General features: G+C 39.1%; 1 pseudogene; it reads right to left on the reverse strand.

Annotated features, from left to right (window-relative positions):
• Positions 1 to 13,743: 13,743 nt before the first annotated feature.
• Positions 13,744 to 13,862, reverse strand: LOC144458056 (5S ribosomal RNA; annotated as a pseudogene).
• Between the last annotated feature and the right edge of the window lie 253 nt (positions 13,863 to 14,115).

Here is a 14,115-nt window from a genome sequence, read left to right on the forward strand (position 1 = left end):
AAAGATGGTCCCTTACCCTCAAGGAGCTTACAATTTAATGTAGTAATTATAGAGCTAATTTTCAACCTCTGTACTTCTTCAAGAGGGGCCTGGAGTCAGGAAGACTCATCTTTCTTTGTTCAAATCTGGCCTCAGACACTTACAGGCTGTGTGACCCTGGGCAAGTCATTTAACCCTGTCTGTCTCAGTTTCCTCAATTGTAAAACAAGCTAGAGAAGGAAATGGCTAACCATTCCACTATCTTTCCCAAGAAAACCCCCAAAGGGGTCACAAAGTGTTGGACACAGCTGAAAAATGACAAACACAAAACAAAATTCCTTAAGAAGGATTACTGTGCTTGAGATTTTGGTAGCTTTGAGGTAATTTACATATGAGGTGATTTGAGACGCAAAAGCCCTCAGGAAGGAAAAGAGGAGTCATAGATTGCTAAAGCAAGAAAAGACCTTAGAGATTGTCATTTCCAGCAGTTCTCAATTTTTTTGGTCACAAGACTCCTTTACAGTTAAAAATTATTGAAGACCCCAAGAGCTTTTATATGAGTTATATTTCTCAGTATTTGCCATATTAGAGATTAAAATATTTTTGTATGATTATGAAAATAGTTTTGACACCATAGACCCTCTGAAAAGGTTACCATACCACAATTTAAGATGGCTAATGCAGCCCAACCCCTTTTATGAAGAACCATAGGCCCAGAGAGATTAAGAGACTTGGCCAAAGCCACATGACTAGCCAGAACCAGAGCCAGGGCTCAAACCCAAGGTTCATGTTACCTGTATCCATGCACAATGCTCTTTCCACTATGCCAGCAGCCTAACCCCAGGCGGGCTTTTGGACCCTATAAACACTGTATGTTGTTTTTGTTTGTACTCACCATTAAATATCTCCACGGTTTAATTGATGTGGGGAATTCCTTCACCAATGTAGGTCTTAACAACTCTCTGCTTTGGTGGATGAATTGTTTCATTATTTAAAAAAGAAATCCCTGGAAAACAATAATTACACTCTACCCTATGAGATATAGAGATAAAATTTCAACTCTTTTTTGACCCATTTGGGGTTTTCTTGGCAAAGATACTGGAGTGGCTTTGCCATTTCTTTCTCCAGCTCATTTACAGATGGGGAAACTGAGGCAAACAGGGTTAGGTGACTTGCCCAGGGTCATGCAGCTTGGACACTAGTCCAAGGGTGGATCTGAACTCAGGAAGACTCCGGTCCCGGCGTTATATCTATTGCACCACCTAATTGCCCAGAGATAAAATGGGAAGATGGAATTGCCCTATTTGTTCCTCACGAGGGACATTAAATGTCTGGACTTCTTGCCTTTGAACGGACGATCCCCTAGCCCTGCAAAGTTCTCTCTCCACCTCTCAGAATCTCTAGCTGCCTTCCAGTGTCACCTCCTACAAGAAGTCATTCCTGATCCCGGAGTCCTTAGTCTCTCCCCTGCCCCAGTTACTTTGCATTGATTTCGCATGTTTATTTTACTATCTGCACGTCGCCCCTTTCCCTTTCTTCCCATCCGCCGCCCCCAGTACCAGGTAAGGTGCTTGAGGACTCATTTTTTCCTTTATATTCCTAGCACCTAGCGTGCACCCAGCGGTTGCTTAATCAATGATTTGTTGAATGTTAGAAGAATTTGAAGCTGTTTTCAAAAAATACATTATGGAGATGGGGGCGGGGTGGAGGGGGGAGAGGTGGGAAGCTTAATGCTTGATGAAAGCTTCTAACGCTAATTCTCTAACCAATCAGCGGCATGCCGACTGTGTTTTGTTAGCTCGTTTGTCTTTTTGTTTTTAATGGAAGGTTACTGAGAAGAAAAAAAGGTGGGCAGCAGTTTTCTGCTCTTTTCGGAGGTTTAAGCTGTGGAAACAAACAATTAGCCATAAGAGTGTTCTTAAAGCAGAAAGAATGTAAATCTCGTCCTATTTCTTTGTAACCTTTAAAGAAAAGTTAATAACCAAAAGCAGTAACAGCCGGCCAGAGCTCCCATGGGAACGGCTGTAATTGGAAAGCACCACGTAAGAGAGCTGAGCAGCATCCCCCTCAGATATGCTGAGATACTGTTATGCGAGAAGAGCATCGGCTCCGGAACCTCCCTGTCATCAGAACACAATCCTGGGGGCAGGCGGTGTCGGGAGAGAATTGGTCCAGTTTTCAAATGCGCTTGTAGAATGCCAGAGGCCCCGCCGCTGCGCTCCCAGGGCGGGCCCTTCTCTATCCTCCCACTCACAGCCCCGCTCTCATTTTCACAACTGCTCTCCCAACCAATCACCAGCAGTGTCTCGTTAGCTTTGTTTTTGTCTCCTAGTCCCCTTTCTTTCTTATGTGCATCTCATTGGCCACAGAGGTTGCAGCATTTACCTGGAAACCAGGGTGGCTTTGTTAATGCTAAGGACAGCGATTATAGCACCTTTGGCTCAGAACCTACCTTCAGAGGAAGTGGGCGGCCAGGGCATATAGGGAAACATTTTCAAAATGAAAAAGCCAACATATACTGTAATGAATTTACTTTGTCCTCTGCCAAGAAGCAGAATTTAGAGTAAAATAAACAAACAACAACAACAAACAGTTGCAGCGTGGGAGTTTCTATTCTCTAATTCCATTTCCTGTTCATATCACTGGGAATCATGAGAGCTCTTCTAGGAAGTAAAAGGAGATTGGAGCCCCGCTGAGAAAGGAACAATAATTTACTCAAAACCACAGCAAGGCACTAACAAAACCATCAGTCAAGGAATTCTTAACCTTTTTTGTCTTGTGGACCCCTTTGGGGTGTCTAGAGAAGCTTATGGAGACCTCCGAGTAATATTTTTTAAATACAAGAGATAAAGTACATTGAATTGCAAAGAAAACCAATTACACTGAAATACGATCTTTTTTTTTTTTAACCACAAACCTCTAATAACCCTAACATAGGGCAAAGGGACCTGGAGTTATGAAAACCAGAATTCAGTTCTAGCCTCAGATACTATGTCACTGAATTTCTACCTGCCTTAGTTTCCTCATTCGTAAAAGAAGAATAATTATGGCACCTACCTCCCTGAGTTGTGAACATAAAATGAAGTGCATTTTGTAAAGCACTTTGCAAACCTTAAAGCAATGAAATGGATTCCATTTTAACGGACAGGGGAGCCATTTCTGAATGATCTATCTGTATACAACCAGATTGTTTAGTTTTAAAGCAAAGATCAAGATCAAGATCAAAGTGATGAGGGCGGACAGGGGAGCCATTTCTGAATGATCTATCTGTATACAACCAGATTGTTTAGTTTTAAAGCAAAGATCAAGATCAAGATCAAAGTGATGAGGGCGGGGCCCAAGCCAAGATCTTCGCCCTTTGCCCCAAAGGGAATCTGACACCCAGGCCCCAGACCCTCATCTCCCTTGAAAGCCCTAGCTTACCTTTAGATCTTATTCAGATGCACCTTCAACCCTTGCCCTGAATAGAATCTGGCTCCTATTTGTCTGCGGACCGACCTGGGAAAACCCTTAAACCTTCAAATTTCCTAATCGACTCCCCTCATATCCCTTTGAAAGCCTTAGGCTCCCTCTTGTCTATAGGCCCCAGAAAGGCCTTCCTTTGTCTCCTTTTGAAAGTCCTGGCCCCACCTTGATTTTGTGCAGATGCCTTTCAAACTTCTGCCTTCCTGTTCCTCCATTATCTATTCCCATTGTCTATTCAATCTCTCAGACCTTCCCAATTAGAATTGTTACCTAGAGCCTTTACCCAACCCCCTTCTCTGGCCACCCAAAGTTACTTTGGTATTTAAGATCCACCTTGGCCCTCATTCAGATGCTGAGAATCTCATGCTCAAAAGTCTGAGAACCTCTCATGCCCGCTCGTCTTTACGGGCATCACCCAGCTGAGAATCTCAGGCCCACAAGGCTGAGAACCTCTCATGCCCGCTCATCCTTATGGGTGTTACCCGGCGTATTACCACTAATAAACTTTTCCTCTGGCTGGAGAAGATTTGAGTTGAATTCTTTCAGGCAGGGCCCGTACCATGATCTTGGGGTCCCAGCACCCCAAAACCCCTAGATCTCTTCAAAAGTACAAGAACGAATGAAAATGAGACTATGTGGAACACAATTGGGGCAACTCTAATTCGGCCATCAACAAACTGCTGATGCCCAAAATGGGGAATGAATAAAAGAAACATTGACTCAGGCTATTGATATTTCCTTGTTCAATTGTGTGTGATTCTCTGTGACTTTGTGGACCATGTCACGGCAATACTGTCCATGGGGTTTTCTTGGCAAAGGTACTGGAGTGGTTTGCCATCTCCTTCTCCAGTGGATTAAGGCAAACAGTTAAGTGACTTGCCCAGGGTCACACAGCTGGTGAATGGCTGAGGCAGGATTTGGAGTCAGGTCTTCCTGACTCCAGACCTAGTGCTCTATCCACTGAGCCACCTACTCACCTCCATCATTATTTCCTAAGGAAATTTAAAGACCTTTAAAAAATAATGTGCTATTGTTGCCATATTTGTATTTTACAGAGGTCAGCTGTAGAAAGTGCTAGCCTTTTTCCTGGGTAACACAGAAGAGATTAATACTTTTAATCCCCCAACATTCTTATACCTTATTCCAACTTTAGAGGAGATAAGCCACACAGTGTGACCTACAGCTGGAGAAAGCCAGTTGAATTGCTTCTCTTCCTCCAGGCTAGATTTCTTCTATCCTTTCTGAAAAGTTAGCAGAAAATAAGCAGACACTTAAGCTGCAAGCTCTGCCATAACCAATAATCCCCATAATCAGGTAATACAGTGACCTGGAGAAGGAAAGGAAGAGCAAGATATCACAGGACAGAGGTTGGCTTGGCTTGTTTTTTGCTTTCTCTCCAAAAGAATTGCAGAAAATTATGAAATAAATAGGGGGTAATCCAATGTAGTCAGAGAAATATAAGTAGAATCAAGAATTTCAAAGAAAAACACACCAAAAGCAACAGAAACTAAATAGAACCATATTTACATTAAGCCAGTAATATCTACTAAAGAGGTAATGGTGTAATGGAAAGAGTATTGGTCTTAATATCTGGAGTCCACCTCTTAATGGGTCTGTGAATATGAGCAAATCATATCACTTCTTTAAGCCTTTATTCCTTTGTCTGTAAGATGGAGGTAATACCTTTATTTAGTTTTAAGAAACATCATTTCCTGGGGCACTTGGTCAATCTCATATTCAATACTTGTGATAAACATTTGCAAAAAAAAATCAGTTATAAAGATAATTGCTTCTTATGTATTCACATCTTTTGGGGGGGGGGCAGATGAGGAGGTAGAGAAATTCTATGAAGAACTTGATGAGACCCTATAAATTAAGTGGCCATACGCTGTAACTTCAATATGAAGATGTGTTTAGGGGAGAATGGGAGGAAACATGGATAACATGGTTCATAAGTTCAAATGAGAGACTCCTATGACTTACAGATAATACAGAGACTTCACAGCTTTATATCATGAATACTTTCTTCGAGAAAAGAGTTAAGAGGTACTGGACACAATGATCACCAAATGCCACATAAAAATAAAATGGATTACATTTTAACCACCTGAAAACAAGTTGCCAGGGTGAGAGTCATTTCTGAATCATTTATTTATGCACAACCTGATCATTTGCTTATAAAACAAAGATCAAAATCAATAATGAAGTTGGAGAATAAAAATGTAAATGTATGGCATAGAATGAAGCAATTCCAACTCAACCTATTTAGACAAGTTGTCGGTGCCCGAAATAGGAAATGAATAAAAGAGATATTGACCAAGGCTATCTTCATTTCCAGGAAAGGTTAATCTGTGCAAATCAATCATCAAAATGAGAGATGAATGAATGAAAAAGCATTTATTAAGCGCTGAGGATACCACTTTCATCCAGCAGAGCTGATCTCCTTGTCAAGAGGAGAGATAAGGCAGCTACTCTGGCTTAGAATATAAACTTTTTCTAACATTTTATGGAAGGTGATTCCTAATAATAGGCATATACCCCAAGGAGGTCAAAGACAGAAAGTTCCAATATATACATAAAAGGATTTGTTCTATAAAGTTTGGATTCAGTCAAAGGGCCACACTTGAGGACCTAGAGGGCCACATGTGGCCTTGAGGCCCCAGGTTCCCCATCCCAGGTCAAGCACTTAATTAATGCTTGTTGATTGATTGATTAATTGATTTAGAAATGACTAAACGAATTATAATATGTGACTGTACTGAATATTATGGTGCCATAAGAAATAATGAACCTTAAGAATTCAGAGAAGAATGGGAAGATTTATATGGACTGATAAAGAGGGAAGTAAGCATCAATACTAAAACAGTCAGCACAATGACTACAACAATGTAAATGTAAAGAACAACAAAAAACCCGAAACTTAAATCTATGCAATTATAATGATCAAGGTAGACTCCCCCAGAAAAAAAAGAAAAAGAAATGTGCCTTCTTCCCTACTTTGCAGAGATCATGTAGAACATTGCATATACTATCGTATTTGGGTAGTGAGAATAAAGTATTTGTAGATATTCTTTGGCTAATTCCAGACAAACACATGGAAGCCGTGTTCCTTCTTCCATCTATGTAGTGTCCCATTGCTAAAAGTACTTGGCATTTTAATAAAGATAGAACCTGAATGGTCCCTAAGTTGTCCCTATCAACCCATGACACTGGCAGCAAAGGGGTACTACATCTGTTAAAAGAAGAGACAGCTTCTAGCTGGTGCTCTTTTGAATTTATCTTTAGACTTGGCAAGATGTGACTCCAGTAGGGGATAAGGGAAACACAGAGTCTTTTTCTACCCCAATGTCATGGCAACCCTGCCACTGCTCCCCACATGCAGCGTGAACTCAATTAGGCAGCTCAGGCTGAGGGCCCCTGGAGTTCTTTGCCCTTTTGTGTTTGTTCTCTCCTCATCTTAGGTGAACAAGTGCCCTGAGAGACACTTACTCTGGGAAACTTGTGAGCTCCCTGGAAGACCCCCCAGAGGTCCCATCAGCAAACAAAACTGAGTGGTGGCAGAGGCTGACTGCATCCCCAGAGCAACAGATCTGATAGCAAAGGAAGTTTCTGCATCAGATATAGAAACCATTGTAAAAAGAACTGACCCAGCTTGGTCCTTTAAATCACTAACAGGTTGGTACCAGGAACTGGCAAAAAATAAGATGAAAAGTAAGATGGCTAAATAGTAGACTTTCAAACTGTTTTATGTCCTAATGAGGCTTAATTACCAGCCATCCAGTAGATTTTAAGAGTAGTTATAGATTAAATTACTGACTCCTGTTGAAATCATTCTATTAATGCACACTGTTAGTCTTTCTCTATTTAATAATTCTCTCCCTATGGGAATAAACTACTCATCCCATACCTGATTCACGTTTGTATGTTGAGTGCGTTTTTATTTCTCCTACCGCTTTTGTAAAACCCCTTAGTTATATTCTATAATTAGCAACTTTCTCCCGAATATTGGGATGGAGATTTGTTAGTGAGCCAGGGAATATGAAAATGGGAAGCCTAATAATTCTAATTAGCTGTTAGGCTTCTCTAGGAATGAACCCAGCACAAACTACAATGGCTGGGTATAGAACAGGAAGTGGTTCATGTTGTTATCCCCTGAGACCCAGCCAAGAGGTTCCCCTGTGCTAGGCTGGGTAGACGTGTTGTTTAATTTTGCAAAACATCTTTATTACAAGGGATTTATTACAAGGGATGATTCATTGTAGGGGAGGGGAATTAAGAGTCTATATATTTGGAAGTGAAAATGATGTAAAAGAGATATGAATTTTTTTTATTTAAAAGATCTTAGGAAGATGAAAGAAGATTATGAGTTGCACGTCAATGAAAGTAAATGGAAAAACACATTTACAGAAATGTTGGTAACAGATCCACATAAAACCATATGTTAATTCACATAAAGGATTTGTTAAGAATGAAACTTGAAGTAACACAACAAAGAGATGAAAAATGGAAAAGATCTATAAAGATTTCCTTAAGAAATTCTATTCTCTCTGCCAGCAGTAGAACTGCCACATTTAACTTGAACATCATAGTCCCTGGCACACTGTATGAAGTTCTATTGACAGTAAAGAAAACGAAGATAGGAAAAGCAGATGAATTAGACCAAACAAAGAGCAGCTTGGCATAAAGAAAAGAGGGTAGAGCTTAAATATTGAAAACAGAGTTCAATCCCGCCTCTGAAAAATACTAGCTGTGTGACTGTGGGCATGACCCATAATCTCTCACTATCTCCAGGAAACTCTAAAAAACCTCTAAATTATCTGTGTCAATGAAGGGAATTTCTAGCCAGGAGGACACTTTACTGCTGAAATCACAGGCCTTGGCTAAACAAACAAACAAACAAACAAACAAACAAATAAATAAATAAAGCAAAAGAAAGGAGGTCCCTGCCAGAGATTTAAAAAAACAAAACAAAGCATTCTGAGGGCCTTGTATGATCAATTCTGAAGATATCTAAAAGAAGAAAGGATGACAAATGCATAGGGTAAAAATATCATTGACATTTTTTAAAAGTGACTCAAAATATCAATAATGGCTAATCCATATTCCTGCTTTCTCATTTCTACAAAGCCTTTATGAGAATTATCTAAGCCTACATCATCAAGAGTATTCTTGATGATGATATGAGAAGGAAATAGGAAGATTTCAGAAAATCCCATAGTACCACACATGTGGTACGTTGGAAGGAACACTAAATTTAGATTCTGACACCCTGGATTCAAATCCCACTTCTGTCTTTTGTACCTGTGAGACCCTTGTCAAGTCATTTTATCTTTCTGGGCCTCAGTCTTCTCATCTGAAAAATGGGAGGTTTGGCTAGATGTCCAATAAGGTCCCTTCTAATCCTGAATATATAATTCTGTTTATTTCTTGTGCAAAGGTTAACATTTTTACAGTTGTGTAACTGATCAAAAGATGCCACTGAATTTATTGTTTGCTGACTTCAAAAAAATTTTCACTTCATAAATCAAAATACTATCTTAAGGCTCTTCCCCAACAAAGTATCGCCCATGCTTATGAAAAAAAATCATTCAAGATTCCATGAAAGATGTTACCAAAGGGTAGCTAGGTGGTACTGTGGATAGATCATTGGCCCTGGAGTCAGGATGACATGAGTTCAAATTTGGCCTCAGATACTTGACACTTACTAGACGTGTGATGCTGGGCAAGTCACTTAACCTCATTGCCTAGCAAAAAAAAAAGGAAAAAAAGATGTTACCAAGCAAGATAGAAGACTAGACATTCTCTGTGATCCTTGACTTCTCAAATCTTTCCATAAAATGAGGTCCATAATCACTAAGAATTTGACCTAACTATCCACAAAAGAAAAACAAAGAGAATGAAGGGTGGCTATTATATAGTCTATGACATGCATTTGGATAGACTAATGGTCCATCAGTGCATATATCCAGAACACACACCACAGGAGACATTAATCAGGGCTTAGAATTGTATAGGTGAAGGAAAGTGGGCTAAATTTCTTCGGTAAATGGCAAAGTACTTCCAATTACCCCGAAACAAAGGTTCATCTTTTCTTTTTTATATATTTTTATTTATTTCATTAAATATTTCCCAATTGTATGTAAAAAAAAATTAACAATCTTTTTTTAAAAAATTGAGTTCCAAATTCTCTCCCTCCTACCTCGCCTTCTTGAGAAGACAAGAAATTTCATATCAGTTATACATGTGAAGTCATGCAGAATGTATTTCTATATTAGCCATGTTGCAAAAGAGAACATAAAAAAAGAAAAAATAAAAAAGTAAAGTATGCTTTGATCTTCATTCAGAATCCATCAGTTCTCTCTCTGGAGGGGGATAGCATTTTTCATCAGGGGTCCTTTGGAATTGTCTTGGATTGTTGTCTTGATCAGACTAGCTAAGTCTTTTACAGTTGATCATTCTTACAGTATTGCTGTGTGCAGTGTTCTCCTGGTTCTGCTCACTTCCCTTTGCATAAGTTAAGATGTCTTCCCAGGTTTTTCCTGAAACCATCCTGCTCATCATTTCTTATAGCACAATAGTATTACATCATAATCATATACTACAACTTGTTTAGACATTCCCCAATTGATGGGCATCCCCTCAGTTTCCAATTTTTTGCCACCATAAAAGAGCTGCCATAAATATCTTTGTGCAAATAGGTCCTTTTCCATTTCTTTGATCTTTCTGGGGTACAGAGCTAGCAGTGGAATTGTTGGATCAAAGGCTATCAGAAGTTTTATAGCTCTTTGGATGTAGTTCCAAATTGTTCTCCAGAATCGTTAGAATAATTCACAACTCCACTAACAGTATATTCTTTATCCCAGTTTTTCCACATCCTCTCCAACATTTGTCATTTTCCTGCCTAGTCGTGTTAGTCAATCTGATAGGTGTGAAATGGTATCTCAGAGTTGTTTTAATTTGCATTTCTCTAATCAGCAGTGATTTAGAGCATTTTTTCATTGATAACAGCTAGGTGGCACAGTGGATAGATGCTGGGCCTGGAGTTAGGAAGACTCGTCTTCATGAGTTCAAATTTGGCCTCAAAAGATATTTACTAGCTGTGTGACCCTGGGCAAGTTACTTACCCCTATTTGCCTCAGTTTCCTCATCTGTAAAATGAGATGGAGAAGGAAATGACAAACCACTCTAGTATCTTGGCTAAGGAAACTCCAAATGGGGTCACAAAGAGCCCAACACAACTGAAATAACTAAATAACAACAAACTCTTGTTTTTATAAATCTGACTCAGCTCTCTATATATTTGAGAAATGAGACATTTCTCAGAGAAACTTGCTATAAAAATGTCCCCAGTTTCCTGTTGTCTTTCTAATTTTGGCTGCATTAGTTTTGTTTGCGACAAAGCTTTTTAATTTCATGTAACCTAAATTATCTATTTTACTTCCTATAATCCTTTTTATCTCTTGTTCGGTTATAAACTCTTCCTTTATCCATAAATCTGACAGGTACATTTTTTTCCCATGCTCATCTAATTTACTTATGAAATAATTCTTTATGTCTAAATCATTTATACATTTTGACTTTATCTTGGCATACTATGTGAGATGTTGGTCTATGCTTAGATCATCTTTAGGAGATACTATGTAGCTGAAAATCTTAGAACCACAATGTGTCCAAAGAATTAAAAGTTTAGAATCCAAGTTCCTAGTGGATGGGGATTGTTTTATTCTTAGCAGCTATATAATCAGTGGCTGGCCTAGTACTTGGCACCCAGAAGACATTTATAAAAATGCTTATTGATTAACTGAATATGGAACCTCACAAAGAGCATTAAGTAAATTACAGCATATCACCATGAAGAAATTGTGCCTGTAGTGGAAGAAAATGCTGCACTCTTCATTTTAGGATCAAGCCTTCCAGAAATAATTTTTATTCATTTATGTTAATGCTAATCTAAGCATTTCTGCTTAGAAAGAGAGAGAGATGTCCAAAGGAGCAGAGTCTCTTTATTGTCAAATATTTCTTAACACAATTCATTTTGAAGTCCCAATTTATAGGATTCTTGGAAAAAGAATACTTCATAGCCAAGTTTGAGCAAGGGTCCAGAGATTAGTTTCCAGTTCAGCTAACAGTTCACTTCATCAGACAGAACAGTAGTGAATAGTCACAGGCTTTGAGAAACATGCCCCTCAAGCCATTCAATCCTTCTTGACCTTTGAGAAGTCTCCTTTCCAGCTGGTCAAAGATGAACTCAACAGATATTTCCATTAACGGAAGTGATCAAAGAAACTTATTTCCTTCTCTGGGGGGTAGGATCAGGGTGGGGGAATCATTATCCTAATCCTTTCTTGGCATAGGGACAAAAGGTACAGATCTTAAGTGTATCAATCAAGAGCCTCTTGTCTTTATTCCACCTGAAGATCCTCTCCCAGTTTGATTTTTTTTTCCCTCTGGACTAGGTCAAAGAGGCCATTCTTTGCCTCATTTTTTTTTACCTAGCCTTAATCACTGACTGGGCATTAACTCAGTCAAACTGAGACCTGCTAAAGACCTTAGCTTTAAGGCCAAGGTCTTCCACTGCATCTGGGGCCACCTCCAGTCAATCTGATATGTTTCTGGCCACTGGACTCAGATGGTTCTGGAGGAAAAAGTGAGGCTGGTGATTTTGTACAGTCCTCCCTCACTTAAATCCAATTCACTTACATGTCATGGCATCATCTCCATGATGTCACAGTCCTCTTCAAGAACAAAGGACAAAAAACAACAACCACCACAGCCTTAATTACTTGAAAAATGAGTCATTCCTGGGTTGATCTAGAAAGAGGAAAGTAGGATATTGCTTCAGATTTAATAGTCAAAGAAAGACTGATAAGGATTGCTCTTTCAGATTAGTCCAAAGCTTTCATATTTGGATCATTTTAAAATGCTCTCTAAGTATGTCTACTAGGGAGTGGGAGGGAAGGATGGGAGCTTTAGTCGGCTTCCATACTGTGAAGCAACAAAAAGGATATCATTGGAAAGACATATAACCAGAAGAGGTAATGGGTCAGTTATATAGTAAAAGCAAAATATAGCTTACAGATAGTCTGTGTTTGCTACTGGTATCAGGAGAGATCTAATATAAAGATATCCAGTGCTTCAAGTATCCCCTACCTCATGGACGATTTATGGGAGGATGATACAGGATTGCACAGGATGAGAAGATTGCATGGTTTGTCATGGGAATATTCATATCCATGAGGTTACATATCCATGCAAGTACCAGTGAAATACCCGCTTCATAGGGTTGATGCAAGAAAAGTGATTTGTAGAGCTTTGCATGGTATAAAAATGTGAGCAATTATCCATTTAGCTAAATCAGCCTTCTGCAGAAGTCACCTTTCTACTACTACAGGCAGCTAGGTGGAGTAGTGGATAGAATGCATGACTTGGAGTCAGGAAGACCTGAGTTCAAATCATGCCTCGGATGCTTCCTAGCTGTGTGACCCTGAGCAAATCATTTAATCTCTCTAGCCTTGTTTCCTCATCTGTAGAATGGGGGTAATAATTATAGTACCTACCTCACAAGGTTGCTATGAGAATCAAGTGAGATTATAGATAGATAGATAGATAGATAGATAGATAGATAGATAGATAGATGTAGATATACACATATACATATGTATATGTATATGTGTGTATACATACGTACACACACACACACACACACACACACATATATATATATATATATATATATATATATATATATATATATATATATATATATATATATATATATATATATATATATATATATGTATAAAGTGCTTTGCAAAATTCACAGTGGTATATAAACGTTAGCTATCATTGCTGTATATAACACTTCCTTGAAGGTAAGGTAAGGAAAGGATGACATCTTATTTATCAGTAGGCTAGAAACTCCTTTAAGTGGGTACTGCTTTGTTTTTGTTCCTATATCTCCACTGCATGGAACATAGTACACATTTAATAAATTCTTGTCAATTCTTCGTATCGCCTGCCTCCTAATACAAGGCTCTGCATATAGTTTTGTGGTTATTCAGCCATTATAGTTGTGTCTGACTGTTTGTGACCCCATTTGGGACTTTCTTGGCAGAGATATGGAGTGGTTTGCCATTTCCTTCTCCAACTCACTTTACAGATGAGGAAACTGAGGCAGTGTTAAGTGACTTGCCTAAGGTCATATAGCTAGTAAGGCTATAAGTTTGAGGCTGGATTTGAACTCAGGTCTTCCTGACTCTATGCCCAGCACTCTATCCACTGTGCCATCTAGCTGCCATAAGCCTACAGCACCTGGTATTCCCAGGCAATCTCCCCTCCAAGTATTAACCAGGCCCAACCCTGCTTAGCTTCCAAGATCAGATGAGATCAGGTACATTCAGACTAGTATGGCCATAGACCTGCACATAATAGGGACTCCATAAATTTTTCTGGAATTGAACTATCAATTCCATCCAAGCTATTTGCTGATGCTACTGCTTCCCCCAAAAGCAGAAATGTACCATTGATAATCTGAAAAATTACTATTAGAGGCAGGAGTAGAAACAATCATATAACTTGAACTTAACTGCAAGGAGATGTCAAGTTCAATGGAGATTATCATAAACAAAAAAGAAATCACCAAAGATGACCCAAGAGATTCTTGCCATTGAA

The sequence above is a fragment of the Phascolarctos cinereus genome, unplaced genomic scaffold (genome assembly GCF_003287225.1).
Source record: "Phascolarctos cinereus isolate Bilbo 61053 unplaced genomic scaffold, phaCin_HiC Scaffold_5;HRSCAF=322, whole genome shotgun sequence".
Taxonomy (NCBI): domain Eukaryota; kingdom Metazoa; phylum Chordata; class Mammalia; order Diprotodontia; family Phascolarctidae; genus Phascolarctos; species Phascolarctos cinereus.